Source organism: Pteropus medius, unplaced genomic scaffold (genome assembly GCF_902729225.1).
Source record: "Pteropus medius unplaced genomic scaffold, Ma_sr-lr_union100, whole genome shotgun sequence".
In the NCBI taxonomy this organism is placed as follows: Eukaryota; Metazoa; Chordata; class Mammalia; order Chiroptera; family Pteropodidae; genus Pteropus; species Pteropus medius.
In genome coordinates, this window is record NW_024356249.1 from 10,458,528 (window position 1) to 10,471,718 (window position 13,191).

General features: G+C 43.1%; 1 pseudogene; it reads right to left on the reverse strand.

The window, feature by feature from the left end:
* Positions 1 to 10,497: 10,497 nt before the first annotated feature.
* Positions 10,498 to 10,616, reverse strand: LOC120601418 (uncharacterized; annotated as a pseudogene).
* Positions 10,617 to 13,191: the final 2,575 nt, after the last annotated feature.

Below are 13,191 nucleotides of genomic sequence, written 5' to 3' on the forward strand. Positions count from 1 at the left end.
TATGTGAATCTTTTATTATTTATGAACAGTTTTTACATCCCTAACTCTAATTCAGTTACAGTCCTGCATACTGCAGAAATTGCTTAAGAGAGAGCAAGAAAAATGATTCCCAACCTAATCTGGGAGAAACTTGAAAGTAATTGAGGATAGTGAGGCCTGGCAGAGAGTAACATTTAATAATTAGTTGCCAAACAAGTGGGTTATTGTTGGTAGTTGACAAGAAATCAGTTTTCAGTGGCTCATAGACACTAGCCTGGCTCGTGATAAGCTGGCGTTTTCTCAAATCGAGTGCCTTCCCCTGGAGAAGTAGAGAGGTAGAGAGTGGCGGAGAGAGCGGTGTGCTCAAGGCCTAGGCTCTAGCCTGACCTGCCTTTACCTAATAGATGGCCTTGAACCAGACACAGACTCTCTGGGCCTTAGTTTCCTCATCAATAGAATAAGGCCTGGATCGCTTTTCCCTCAGATCTTTTGCTTATCACTCAGGTCTCCATTGAGCTGTCACCTCAGTGACCTCCTGGAGCTCTTCCCTGACTAAAATAGGCCTTTTCTTCCCCTCCATTCTAGCCTGCTCTCATCACTGAATTCTATAACACTATGTATTATTTTTTTCTAGCACTCATCTCCATCTGAAATTGTTTATTTCCCCTAGTTTGAATGTATTGTGAGAGGAACTTTATCTCTCGTTCGGTCCTGTAGACACAGCACCTAGAATTGAGCCAGGCACATAGTAGGTATCAAGTAAATATTTTTTCTGAATGAAACAAATAAAGGGGCAAAGGAAGAAACAGTACTCAGTAGGCCAAAGAAAGAGTTAAATTTAGCCCAGAGTTCTTGATTCTTTGGTTTAGTCTGGTACTATAATAAATGATGCTTTCTTCAGAACTGTTGCTGACATAGGGATATGGCTATTTTATTGCAGTATCTTGGGAAACCAGTGAATGCTCAAAAATGCCCTTAATTGGTTTAAAGGTGGATAAAGCAGAGGCCATGAAAATATTAAAATCTTCTTTTGGAGAGAACTTAACGACAGGGGCTTTATCTCCAGAGTTACCTTGAGACAGTGTGACTTGGAGTTTGAAACGTTCTTGTAATACTTGGCAGCACATCTTCCCCAGGATGGTCTGGACACTGGGAGGGGAGTATGCACGGGAGTTATGCACAGGGCACCCACAACCTGCCTGTCAGCTGCTCTGTTTTCCCATGGCCAGCTCTGTCTGCTCACCATGCACTTTTCCCCCTCATATATACATATCTGTAAATTAGCATTCAAAAATGTACCTTAACATTTAGGATAGATAGAAATTGGTGTTCATTTAGATAGCTTTGCCAGATTTTCTTATGTCCAGATATTTCTTTGTCAGCTCTAGCAACTTAGTATGCTTGAACCATCATTTAACTGCTCGAAAAGTTATTGCACAGTTTTCTTTAAAAAAAAAGTACTGGGATAAATCATCCACTTTCTCAGCAACCAGATTCCTTGTGACGTGTCCTCCTCTGGCACATTTTACCTCGCGTTATCTGTGCAGCTCTATCTCCCCTTGCCTTGGGAACACTGATGCAGTGAGGGCTGTGTTCACTTCTTCACTTTAGAGCCCGTTATTTCAGAAATTTCCTGAAAGATGAAGGTAGAGGCACAGACCGCTTGGTTAAAAAACAATAGTAACAAATAATTTTATTAACATCCAAGACCGACAGCCATTAGTCAAAACTATCAAGTTATATTAGTATTTTCCTATTTGGTTACAAAATAGCCTGGCTCAGAGATATTTCCTTTAAGTAAAGAATCTTTAGGTTGTGTACTGGCTGTTCCTTTGCTTTTTTGTTTGTTTTGTTTTGATTTTTTGGCTACTTGGTAGTTTTTTGTTGTTTTTTTTAATTTATTTAAATTAGTTCCAAGTATACAGTACATTGGTTAGACATCTATATAGTTCATAAAACGATCCCTCCAATTGCTCCCTCCCTCCCTGACCCTCCACCTAGCCATCATATTACTGCTAACTGCATTCCCTCTGCCGTGCTCCCCATCCCCGTGACCATCTATCAACTACTAATTTGTACTTTAACCCTTCACCCCATTCTCCTAGCCCCGCCCCAACCCCCATCCCCTCTGTCCGTCACCAAATTGTCCACTTTATTTGTGAGTGTTTTTGATTAGTTTGTTCTTTTTGTTCCTTAGATACCACATATAAGTGAAATCATATGGTATTTACTTGGTAGTTTTGAAGAACTCTCTGATCTGGGATGTAGAGTCCCTTCCTCTAGAGCAGGGGTTCCCAACTCCCAGGCCACAGATGGTACCGGTTTGTGGCCTGTCGGGAACTGGTCTGCGAGCGAAGCTTCATCTCTGTATTTGCTGCCGCTCCCCAGTGCTAGCTTCACCGCCTCACCTCCACCTCAGATCATCAGGCATTAGATTCTCATAGGAGCATCGGTCCCTGGTGCCAAAAAGATTGGAGACCGCTGCTCTAGAGTTAGCCTGCAGCAAGGATTATGCTTCAACTGTCTTGAAATGAGATCTGCAGCTTCCCGTTACAGAGTTAGGGCATATAAATTCATTTTTTGAAATACTTCCAAATGTCCTTTGGTATGTGTTGCCTTAAAAAGAGGTTTTCCAACTAAAAATTCAGAGCCCAGAACCTCAAGGCTCTAGAGATCCCCTGCTCATCATGTATTTGGCCTTCAGTCATGTGAGGAAGCAGGAGGTCAAATACACGACAAGAATACAACCACCCAGAATCTTATGCCCTCCGGCTGACCTAAGTAGCCAGTTCTCTGCTTAATATCCCTGTGACTCACTTTTTGTGAAGTGACCAACAAGCATCTGCCTTTCTGTCTTGTAAGTAGTGGCTCTGCCCATGCAACTTGGACCGTTCATGAACTTGTCCATAGACTGCTCCATCCTGGCAGTAACCACATCACTGGACTGTGAGGATGCCCAAGATAAGCTGGTATTTCAGTTTACCTCAGGTGATGCTCCTGCTTTCCCGACTCAGCCTTAACTGACACTTTAAGGGTCGGGATGAAATTGCTTTATTTCTCTCAGGCCAAATAAAGATTTCCAGACTTCTCCTTCCCAAGGTTGGCCAATTGAGAAATTACCCACATGCGTTGCTTATTTTGCTGCTTTTGCTCCTGTCCTGGTGCCTCTTCCTTTCCAGAATTGATTACAGAGTGTTATTCAGTGGCCCAGCCATGGATGAGTTATAGGTACATCTGCAATTACTTTGGCTTCTGATTCTGAACTGGTGTTTGGCCACAGACAAGCCCCTGTGCTTGTGGAGGAATATGCTGGGAAGAATGTGAAGGACACAAGACTGACTGAGCCTAGTAACCAATTCTGAGAAGAGAACTGCAGAATCACCGATACCTTTTGGATCACTCTCAAATGGAGCATCTTGACAGATGGCAAATCCAGTTTTCCTTGGACTTGTCCATGCTCCCTTTTATCAGACATAGGACTTCACTGCTGCAGTCATCCAGAATCATCTTCACTGGCCATTTGACGAAAGGAAAGTCCTCTCTGTCCTTGAGGGCAGGAACTATATTTTATACTTTGCCACATATCCTGCAGTGCTTAACAGTGATTTACACATAGTAGAAGTTCATCTAATTTCACTGACGGCCATCTGTCCCAGAGCTTTGCTGGGCTTGTGAAGGACAATAGAGTCACTTCCTGAGATGATATATGTGAAAGGACCCCAAAGTACAAGGTTACAGAAAAAAGAATAAACTGCTGGTCGCGGTCTCTTGAACACACCACCTGTATTCTTTTTGCGGTGTCTTGTCCATACCAATTTGTTCCTCCTGTCTGCCCAAGTGCCATCCAGCATTCAAGTTCAGGCTCAAGGCCACATTTCTCCCTGGTGACCTCAACCATCCCAGGACATTGAGATCTTTCCTCAGTCTCTGACACACTTAGTGGTTGGCATCCATTCACTCTACAGAGCCTATGACACCGTGGCTTACTTGTCATTTCTTTAGATCTTGTCTCCCCAAATAGACCGTGAGCCCCCTGATAGCAAGAACTTCCTGTAATTCCAGCCCTGGGCTGGGCACGTGGCTCTCCTTAGTAATTGTTTGCTGAGGCTGATGAAGACGAGGGAGGTGTTAGACTCTCATCTGAGGCAGGGATCTCTCCCCAACCTGTCATTTATGTATTTTCACTTTTGCTGCTCAGCCTCATTCCTCATAGTGGGTGCTCAATAAATGTCAGTTCCTCTCACTCCTTTTCATTTTCTTCCGTGTTCTGTCTGGGCCTCATTTCACCAGTCTCCCCTCAGGTGTTGCTCAGTCTGCCTGTGGCCAGAGCCTACCCCGTTCCTGTCCCTCTGCTGCCCCACGGACTCTGAACCGGGCTCTCAGCCCTTACGCACGGGGCTGGGCGTTTAAGGCTGAATGTGCAGAACCCTTGTAAGAGACTGGCCCTCGTGTCCCCTTCTCACTCTCAGCCTCCATTTCTCCCTTCCTCTCTTTTCTGAGTCTGACACTCCACTGTTGGCTTGCACTTTTCAACTAAAAGATAAATGTGCTTTTGACGAGGTTTTCCCTCTGGATGCTACTGCAGAAAAGATGCTATCTTTGTATTCCTGCCCTCGCTAGGGAAGGTCGTCACCTCAGACGGAAGGCGAGGCCCAGAACGTTGTTCCTACACTATTTGCAGAGGGGATGGGATTCAGGTGCACCCTTCCAATAACATAATATGATTTATAATAAAATACATATTTGGTTTTTGCCTAGAGAACCAACCATGTAATTAGAGGGTTGTAACTTTCAGTCCCACTCTTTGACCTCTGGGGAAGAGAAGGGCTGGAGGTTGAACCAGTCGCATATGGCCAATGAGTTCATCAATCATGCCTATGTAATGATGTCTCCATAAAACCCCCAAAAGATAGGGTTCAGAGAGCTTCCGGTTGGTGAACACACGGAGCCTGGGGGAGAATGGTGTGCCCGGAGAGGGCATGGAGCTCTGCGCCCTTCCCTATACCTTGTGCTAATGCGTCTCTTCCATCTGGCTATTCCTGAGTGATACATCCTTTTATTAAACCCCAGTAATCTAGGAATAAAATGTTTCTCCGAGTTCTGTGAGCCACTCTAACAAATTGATTGAACCCAAGGTGGGGCTTGTTGGAACAGGTGGCAACTTGGACTTGCAATTGGCACCTGAGGTGGGCAGTCTTGTAGGGCTGAGCCCTTAACCTGTAGGATCTGACCCCATCTCCAGGTAGATACTGCCAGAATTGAGTTGAATTGTAGGATACACAGTTGGTGTGGGAGAATTGCTTAGGGTGGGGAGAAAACCCACACATCAGAATTGGGTGCAGAATCGCAGTTGGTTTCAGAATTATAGATAATATACTTTTAAAAGCACCCAACAAACACTCCCCTCTAGTTGCACAGTGACCATCAGGTGCTAGAGTACATGCAGCTGGTCATGTGCAGCAGGGCTGGGGGAGCAAAGCAGGCTGGTATTGCTTCGGAGGTCGGTAACACCACAAATAAAATGAACAAGTTAGCGGCAAAGTGCTTTGGCTTTTCCAAGCCAGTGGTCCAAAAGCAGCCTCCCTCTTCAAATCAGATGCCAGACCCTCCTCATGTGTTAGGCAGATCAGAGACTATGGTCTCCATTTCAAAGACAGGGAAAACTGAAGCCCAAACAGCACGGGCAGCACGGGATGAGCCCAGGTCTCCCAGCTCCCAGGCCAGTGCTCTATCCTCATCTCATCTCTGCTGCCCCATGGCCTTACCACCCCCAGGATTCTTAATTTTCCCATTTGCACAAAAAAGTGTCTGAAGGGTCAGAGGTTTCCCTTGCACTTCCTGTCACGGGCTCCTGGATGATGTGGCCCAGGAGAGCCCATGGCTGTAAAGAAGGGGCAGGGCCAGAGCCACAGGCTCTAGATCAGCAGCTGAGTGGGCAAAGGCAGGGCCGGGGGGGGGGCTGCCAACAGCCTCACCCTGGGACTTCGGCCTTCCTGAGGCATCTGCCCTGTGGGAGAGACCCAGGGGGCAAGTGGGGACAGGGATGGTGAGCCCCTCCATACCACTCCAGGCTTTAAGCTTTTCTCCAGATGGGAGAGAGCACAAAAAAACATCTCCTTCCTTCTTGCCTTCCTAACCCCTCCCGGGCCGGGTGGAGCAGCCTGGCTCTTAGAGAAGTGGACCTGGTTTGCCTGGGGAAAGGTGGTCTGGCTGTACAGTCCAGTTTCGCAGAGTTGTGATCATGTCGCCCCCTTGGTGGGGACTGGGTTTGAGTACTGCTCCTTTCAAATGAAGACTGGCTGAGCAGAGCTTTTTGAAAGTCCTTTTATATCTCTTATTTTTGCAATAATCCTGGCTTAGGTCTAGAGGGTCAGTCGTGCCCATCCCAGTATCACAGCTGATGGACACAGGATGACACCCTCCCAAGACCCCTCTACCTCCAGAGCTGGACCAGAGCAAGATCCCAGCTGGTCCAGAGCTCGGTCTCTGGGGCCTGTTTAAGGAACTACCTTGTATTTGAAAACACTTTTTTGCCAGCTACACCTGGGTTAAAAAAAAAAAAAGTTTCTCTTTTTCAAATTATATGGTAAGAAAAGGAAGGACATTTTCATTCTCACATGTTCTTTGGATGGCAGCAAAACCTTTTAAAACTTCCTTCATGTAATCAATAATGCTGGGTTTTTATGATAGATTATTACCTTAAAAATTAAGTCCTTTGCTTGATCAGCTCCTTTCCCCGCAACTCCAGGACAAGAAAAAAAAGTCATCACATATTTTTGTAGAGTCTCTCCCTTCCCTCGACACCAGAAAGGAGCCAGTTGTACCAGGTACATAACAATAGGCGAAAAGAGGGTTTGAGATGTGAATACATTTGTGATTACCTTGGCTTTGTGTCGGGGTTGCCAAGGCCAAAAGATTCTCCAACTTGTCGTGGTTTTATAACTGCCTTTCCTGGAATTCTGCAGACATCCTCATTCCCCTGGAGGTCAGATAATGGCTATTTATTTTCCATAGCCATGAAAATCTCTGGGGAGAGCCATGGCAATTTGACAAGGACTATTAAAGGGACATTAGGATTGAAGTGGCTGCTCAGGAAATTATGTGCCCTTGCTCCCCAGCCTGCCCTGCAGGGACGGCTGCCAGCTGGGTGCTCCTGCCCCACAGGCAGCTGCGTGTGGGTGCAGCTGGCTAGGGGAGCGAACCCTTTGCCTCAGCTCTCTTACTCTCCCTGAGAGGAAGGGCACTCTGGACTCCAATAATAGTTCCTACTAGTAGCTAATAACTGCTGAGTGCTCACTGTGTCAGGTACGTGCTAAGGATTCTCTCAGTAAGTAAAATGCTTATGCCATTTCTATCCCTACACCCAGAGACCCAGATGAAGGTGACAGAAGGGAAAACTCTGTGTAGGAAGGCAGGAGGTCCCTTTCCCTCTGCTTGCAGACCTTCTGGGACAGGAAACTCACCACCTGCCTAAGAACCCCATGCGTTTTTACAAAACTGAGAATACACAATCCATCAGGAAGCTGGGCTAATTAACCGAGTGAGTCCTGTGCACCCAGAGCGCCCATGGATCCCTCTGCGGTGCCACTGAATGGCCCTATTCCCTCCCTGCTGGGGTCCGAGCTGCAGGAGGGCGGGCGGGGTGGAGTGGGGTGTTTTTCCTCCTGTCTGTCCAGGCCCCAGGGCATACTTGGTAGAATGCGAGCACTTAACCCGTTTCCCATTTGCCCGGAGACTGACTACTCGCCTGCGGTGCCTGCAGCTGCAGCGTTCACCCCAAGATAGCTCGCTGGTTACAGTCCCGACCTCACCCCCAAAGTTTGTCACGAAATATCTAGCTTTTATGACTATTTTTTCATTGTTCTAGGATATCGATAGTCTTTGGAAACAAATGACATCATTCTATTTATAGCATTCTGGTTTTGGTAGTGCTATTTCCATTTACAAAATACAATAATTCTCGATTGCCCAAAATGTCAAATCTTAGATCTTCCACTCTGTGGTGTTCTGTGCTTTACCACACACACACACAAATTATTAAATACTGACCATCATATACGTTTCTGTTACATTAGGATTAGGATTATTTCTGTTTAGAAATAACTCCAGGAATAGTTTTGACATTTTATTTTCACATTGAAAACCAGTCAGATTTGCTTCAGCCTCAAAGAGCGTGTTTCTGTTAAACTAAATTAATGCCGGCAGCGAGCTGCCCTTTTTTTTCTAAACGGGAAACGAGTTAAGTGAATGTAGTGAGAGTGATCTCCAGGGGCCTTGTGTGGGGGTACGGGATGGGGAGTGGGGGTAAAGAAATGGGTGGAGGGATAGTGCCCAGTCCTTTCAGGAAGTATGAATGTTCTCGGGGTGGAGGGGCTGCACTCCCGGGCTAGGGCGGGGCCCCTATGGCTGCCAGGGATATAAAAGGGGCCATTGGGTTTGGGGCCCCTCGGTGAGTCACGTGACCTGCTCCAGGTGGGCAAGGGACAAAAGCGGGGAAATGAGAGTAGAGCCATGGCTCTTCCCAAGAGATTTTAAGTTCTAGAGGGCAAGACGCATGGAGATACAGCTATGACATGGATGGATCTGGAAAACATTGTACTGGATATCTTAGCCCATTCAAGCTGCTGAAACAGAATAGCATTGACTGGGTGGCTTATAAACGCAGTTCTGGAGGCTGGAAGTCCGAGATCATGGCTCTGGCAGATTTTGTGTCTGGTGAGGACCCACTTCCTCATCGATGGCCATCATTTCACTGTAACCTCACATGTCTGAAGGAACAAGGGATCCTCTGGAGTCTCTTTTATTAGGGCATTAATTTCATTCATGAGCACTCCACCCTCATGATCTACTCCCTGTTCCAAATGCCCCAGCTCCAAATACCATCACCTTGGGGGGTAGGAGTTTAACATATGAATTTGGGAGGGGGGACATAAACATTCAGTCCATTGCACTAAGTGAAATAAGCCACAAAATGAAAATATTGTGTAGTTCCACTTATATAAGGATCCCAGACTGGTCAAATTCATGGAGACAGAAAGCAGAATAGGGGTTACCAGGGGCTAGAGGGAAGGAGGAATAAGCGAGTTATGTTTAATGCATAGAGAATGTCAGTATGGGATGATAAAAAAGTACTGGAAATAGATAACGATGATGGTTACACGACATTGTGAATGTACTTAATGCCACTGAATTATACACTTAAAAGTGGTAAAATTTATGTTATATACATTTCAACACAATACAAAAGAAATAAAACCGTCCATAAATCATACTGTCCAGAGAAAACATAAATATTTGGTTGATTTTAACCCTTTTTTCTCCTTGAAGGCATGAGTTTTATAAAATTTGGTTTATAGTATACATATATTACTGAGCTTTTTATTTATTTATTTTTATTGTCTCTAATTTTATTTTCTAATTTTTATTTTTCAGTTAGAGTTGACATTCGATAACAGTGAGCTTTTTAATTTTACATCTTTATTGCGAATATTTTCCATGTCTTTAAATAGATTGAAATCACCACCTATAATGGCTGCATAATTTTGTGCAATGATTCCCCTATGTTGGACATGGAGGCTGTTTCTAATTTGCCATTATCATAAATAATGTAATGATGAACATCTTTGCAGATAAATATTTGCCTATATTTTAATTGTTTCCTTAAGATAGATTTTTAGGAGAATTACTTGGTCAAAGAATATGGATTTTTAATGAAAAGAATTAAAACATTTTTTTTCAGTTATAGTTGATGTTCAATATTTTATTAGTTTCAGGTGTACAGCGTAGTGGCTAAACATTTATAGAACTTACAAAGTGATCCCCCTAATAAGTCTAGTACCCACCTGGCACCATACATAATTATTATAGTATTATCGACTATACTCCCTATGCTGTACTTTACATCCCCGAGACTATTTTGGAACTACCAGTTTGTACCTCTTAGTCCCTTCCCCTTTTTCACCTAGTCCCCCAACCCTCCTCCCATCTGACAATCATTAGTTTGTTCTCTGTATAAATCTGTTTATGTTTTGTTTGTTTATTTTATTCTTTAGATTCCACATATAAGTGAAATCATATGGCATTTGACTTGCTTCACTTAGCATAATACCCTCTAGGTCCACCCATGTTGTTGCAGGTGGCAAGGTTTCATTCTTTTTTATGGCCAAGTAATATTCTATTGTGTACATGCACCATATTTTCATTTAATCATCTATCAATGGACACTTACGTTGCTTCCATATCTTTGCTATTGTAAATGATGCTGCAATGAACGTAAGAATGCATATATCTTTCCAAATTAGTGTTTTGGTTTTCTTCAACTAAATACCCAGAAGTGGTTCTATTTTTAATTTTTTGAGGAACCTCCATACTGTTTTTCATAGTGCCTATATCAATTTGCAATCCCACCAACAGTTCATGAGGGTTCAAAAGATATGGGTTTTTATCTATCTGTCTGTCTATCTATCTATCTATCTATCTATCTATCTATCTATCTATCTATCTATTTATTTTTTAAAATGCCTACAGCACCTGGTATACCTAGGTGGTCTCCCATCCAAGTACTAATCAGGCCCGACCCTGCTTAGCTTCTGAGATCAGATGAGATTGGGCACGTTCAGGGTGGCATGGCTGTAAGCAAGATATGGGTTTTAACAGCACCAGATTACATTCTAAAAAAATGTAGAAATTTATACTTTGAACAGTACTATGGAGAGGATACAATTTTTACTACACCCTTATCGCTATTAAGCACTCTCATATAAAATATTGTTAATTGAAAAGTGAAAATTATCTTTTAATTTTATGGACTTGATTACCAATGAGGTTGAACATTTTTATGTTTACAGTCAAGTGCATTCTGTGAATTGTCTGTTCCTGATCTTCACCCAATTTTCTAACGGGACTTCAGAGTTCTCCTTAAATATCAAGAATAATGGCCACTTGTCATTTTGTAGCAATTATAAATCCCAGTTTGCTGTTTACCTTTTAGTTTTGGTAAAGCTATTTTTTTATGTAAGTTTAAGATTTTTTTAAATATATAAAAGTATTGATTTTACCTTTGGATTTTTTCCATCGTTTTTATGCTTATGAAGTCCTTACTGTTTTTGAAAGCGTATCCATTTTTCACCTACATTTTCTTTGAATATCTTAAATCGTTCTAATTTATACATTTGTATTAGTTTCCTTGGGCTGCTGTAACGAAATACCACAAACTGGTGGTTTCAAACAACAGAAATTTATAGTCTCACAGTTCTAGAGGCCAGAAGTCTGGTGACAGCAGGGCCATGCTCCCTCTGAAATCTCTAGGGTAGGAGCTTTTCTTGCCTCTTCCAGCTTCTGGTAGCTCCAGGTGGTTCTGGCTCACATACAGCCTCCATCTTTGCCTCTGTCTCCCCATGTGTCTTCTTTCAAGGACACCGGTCACATTGGTTTAGGGGCCTACCCTCCTCTAGTATGACCTTATCTTAATAGTTACACCTGCAACAATCCTTTTCCCAAAAAAGGTCACATTCTGTGGTGGTGTGGGTTAGGACATCAGCATATCTTTTACCTCAAAAGAAACAATTCAACCCAAGGAAAAACCATTTAACTCTTTCATTACCTGGAATTTATTTATTTGGATGTGTGATGTGAAAGAAGGCATACTTTTTTCCCCCTGAATAGTTAACCAGTCGTCTCTATACCATTTATCAAATAATGTGGCTTCTTCAGACAGGATCGTGATGCCTTCTGCTTTGCACACCAGATTCTTGCACACTAACTTCTGCTTGCAAGTATGACCCACTGATGTGTCTGCCTATTCTTGTATCAGGGCTCTACTATTTTCATTATTTTAGCTTCATCGTATATATAATATCTGGTAACACAAAATTCCTCCTTATTCATCTTCAAATTTTTTTCTTAGCTATCCTTGTCCACATATTTCTTCTGAGTCATCTCCAGAGTAACTGGCATGTTTAACAAAAACAAAGCGACTTTTAATTGGACAGTGTGAAATCTGCAAGTTAGCTCTACAGTATAGTCATTCTTCCCACTTAGGAACATGGCATGCCTTTCCATCTCATTGATTATTTCCCGTGTTTTAGAGACATTTACAAATCTTTAAGATCTAATTTTTCCATTTCCCACATTTGCTGGTAAAGCCACCCATAGGTGTTTTTGTTATTGTTGTCGCCGTCGTGGCTCTGATCTCTGCTCCCTCATCCCACCCACTCTTCATTATGTTTCCCAATCGGTTATTGCTAGTTGATGAAGAAGCTATTGAGTTTTGTGTATAGCTACTTTATTAAATTCGCCTGTTAGTGCTAATAGCTTTTCAGTTTATTCTTGTAGGGTCTCTGGAGCCTTCTGCACAAACCAATTCAAATGAATAATTAACTCTCCGGCTGAATCAATGACCTTCCCTAAATCACGTCTCTTATAAATTTAAGAGTTTAGCTAAAGGAGAATGCCATTTAAATGCAGTGTGAGTAGGGGCCTTGGAAAGTTCTGGTAGCCCCAAAGATGCTTATGTTCTTTAATTCATAGTTTTGTTGCTCAAAATCTGTCCTAAAAAAAGTGATCAGACTGTGGTAGACAAAAGAATTTGGATATCAGGATACGTATTGCAATATTTTTCATTTATAACAATGAAAATTGGAGACAATCTAAATTATTAACATTAGTGGGTTGGTTAGGTCAGTGTTTGCTTTCACCCCATTTCCTGATGCTCTCATTCTACCCACTCCAGCACAGGCTTCACCCTCCCCTTCATGCTTCAGCCTCATAAATCCCGCTGCCTGCCGAAGGCCCTGGTCATGTTTCAGAGCCTAGCTAAACCTCTGCGTGCCTCAGTCAGAGCTCAGCTTCTTCTTCCTCTGATTAGGTCGGGCTCATGGGACACACTCTGAGACAGAGATTTGAGTCTGATTATTGGGGAGGACTTTAAGAGCAGCATCTGTAAGGGAGTGAGGGAAGAGGGTTGGGCAGAAGTTGAACTGTAAGATACAGATGGTCCCCCAAAAATGATGGTTCAACTTAAGATTTTTCGACTTTTCCATGGTACAAAAGTGAGATGCATTCAGTAGAAACTGAACTTTGAATTTTGAATTTTGATCTTTTCCAGGGCTACTGATAATGCAGTATGACACTCTCTCATGATGCTGGGCCTCATAAAATAGGTTTTGTGTTAGATGATTTTGCCCAACTGTAGGCTAATGTAGCATGTTCTGA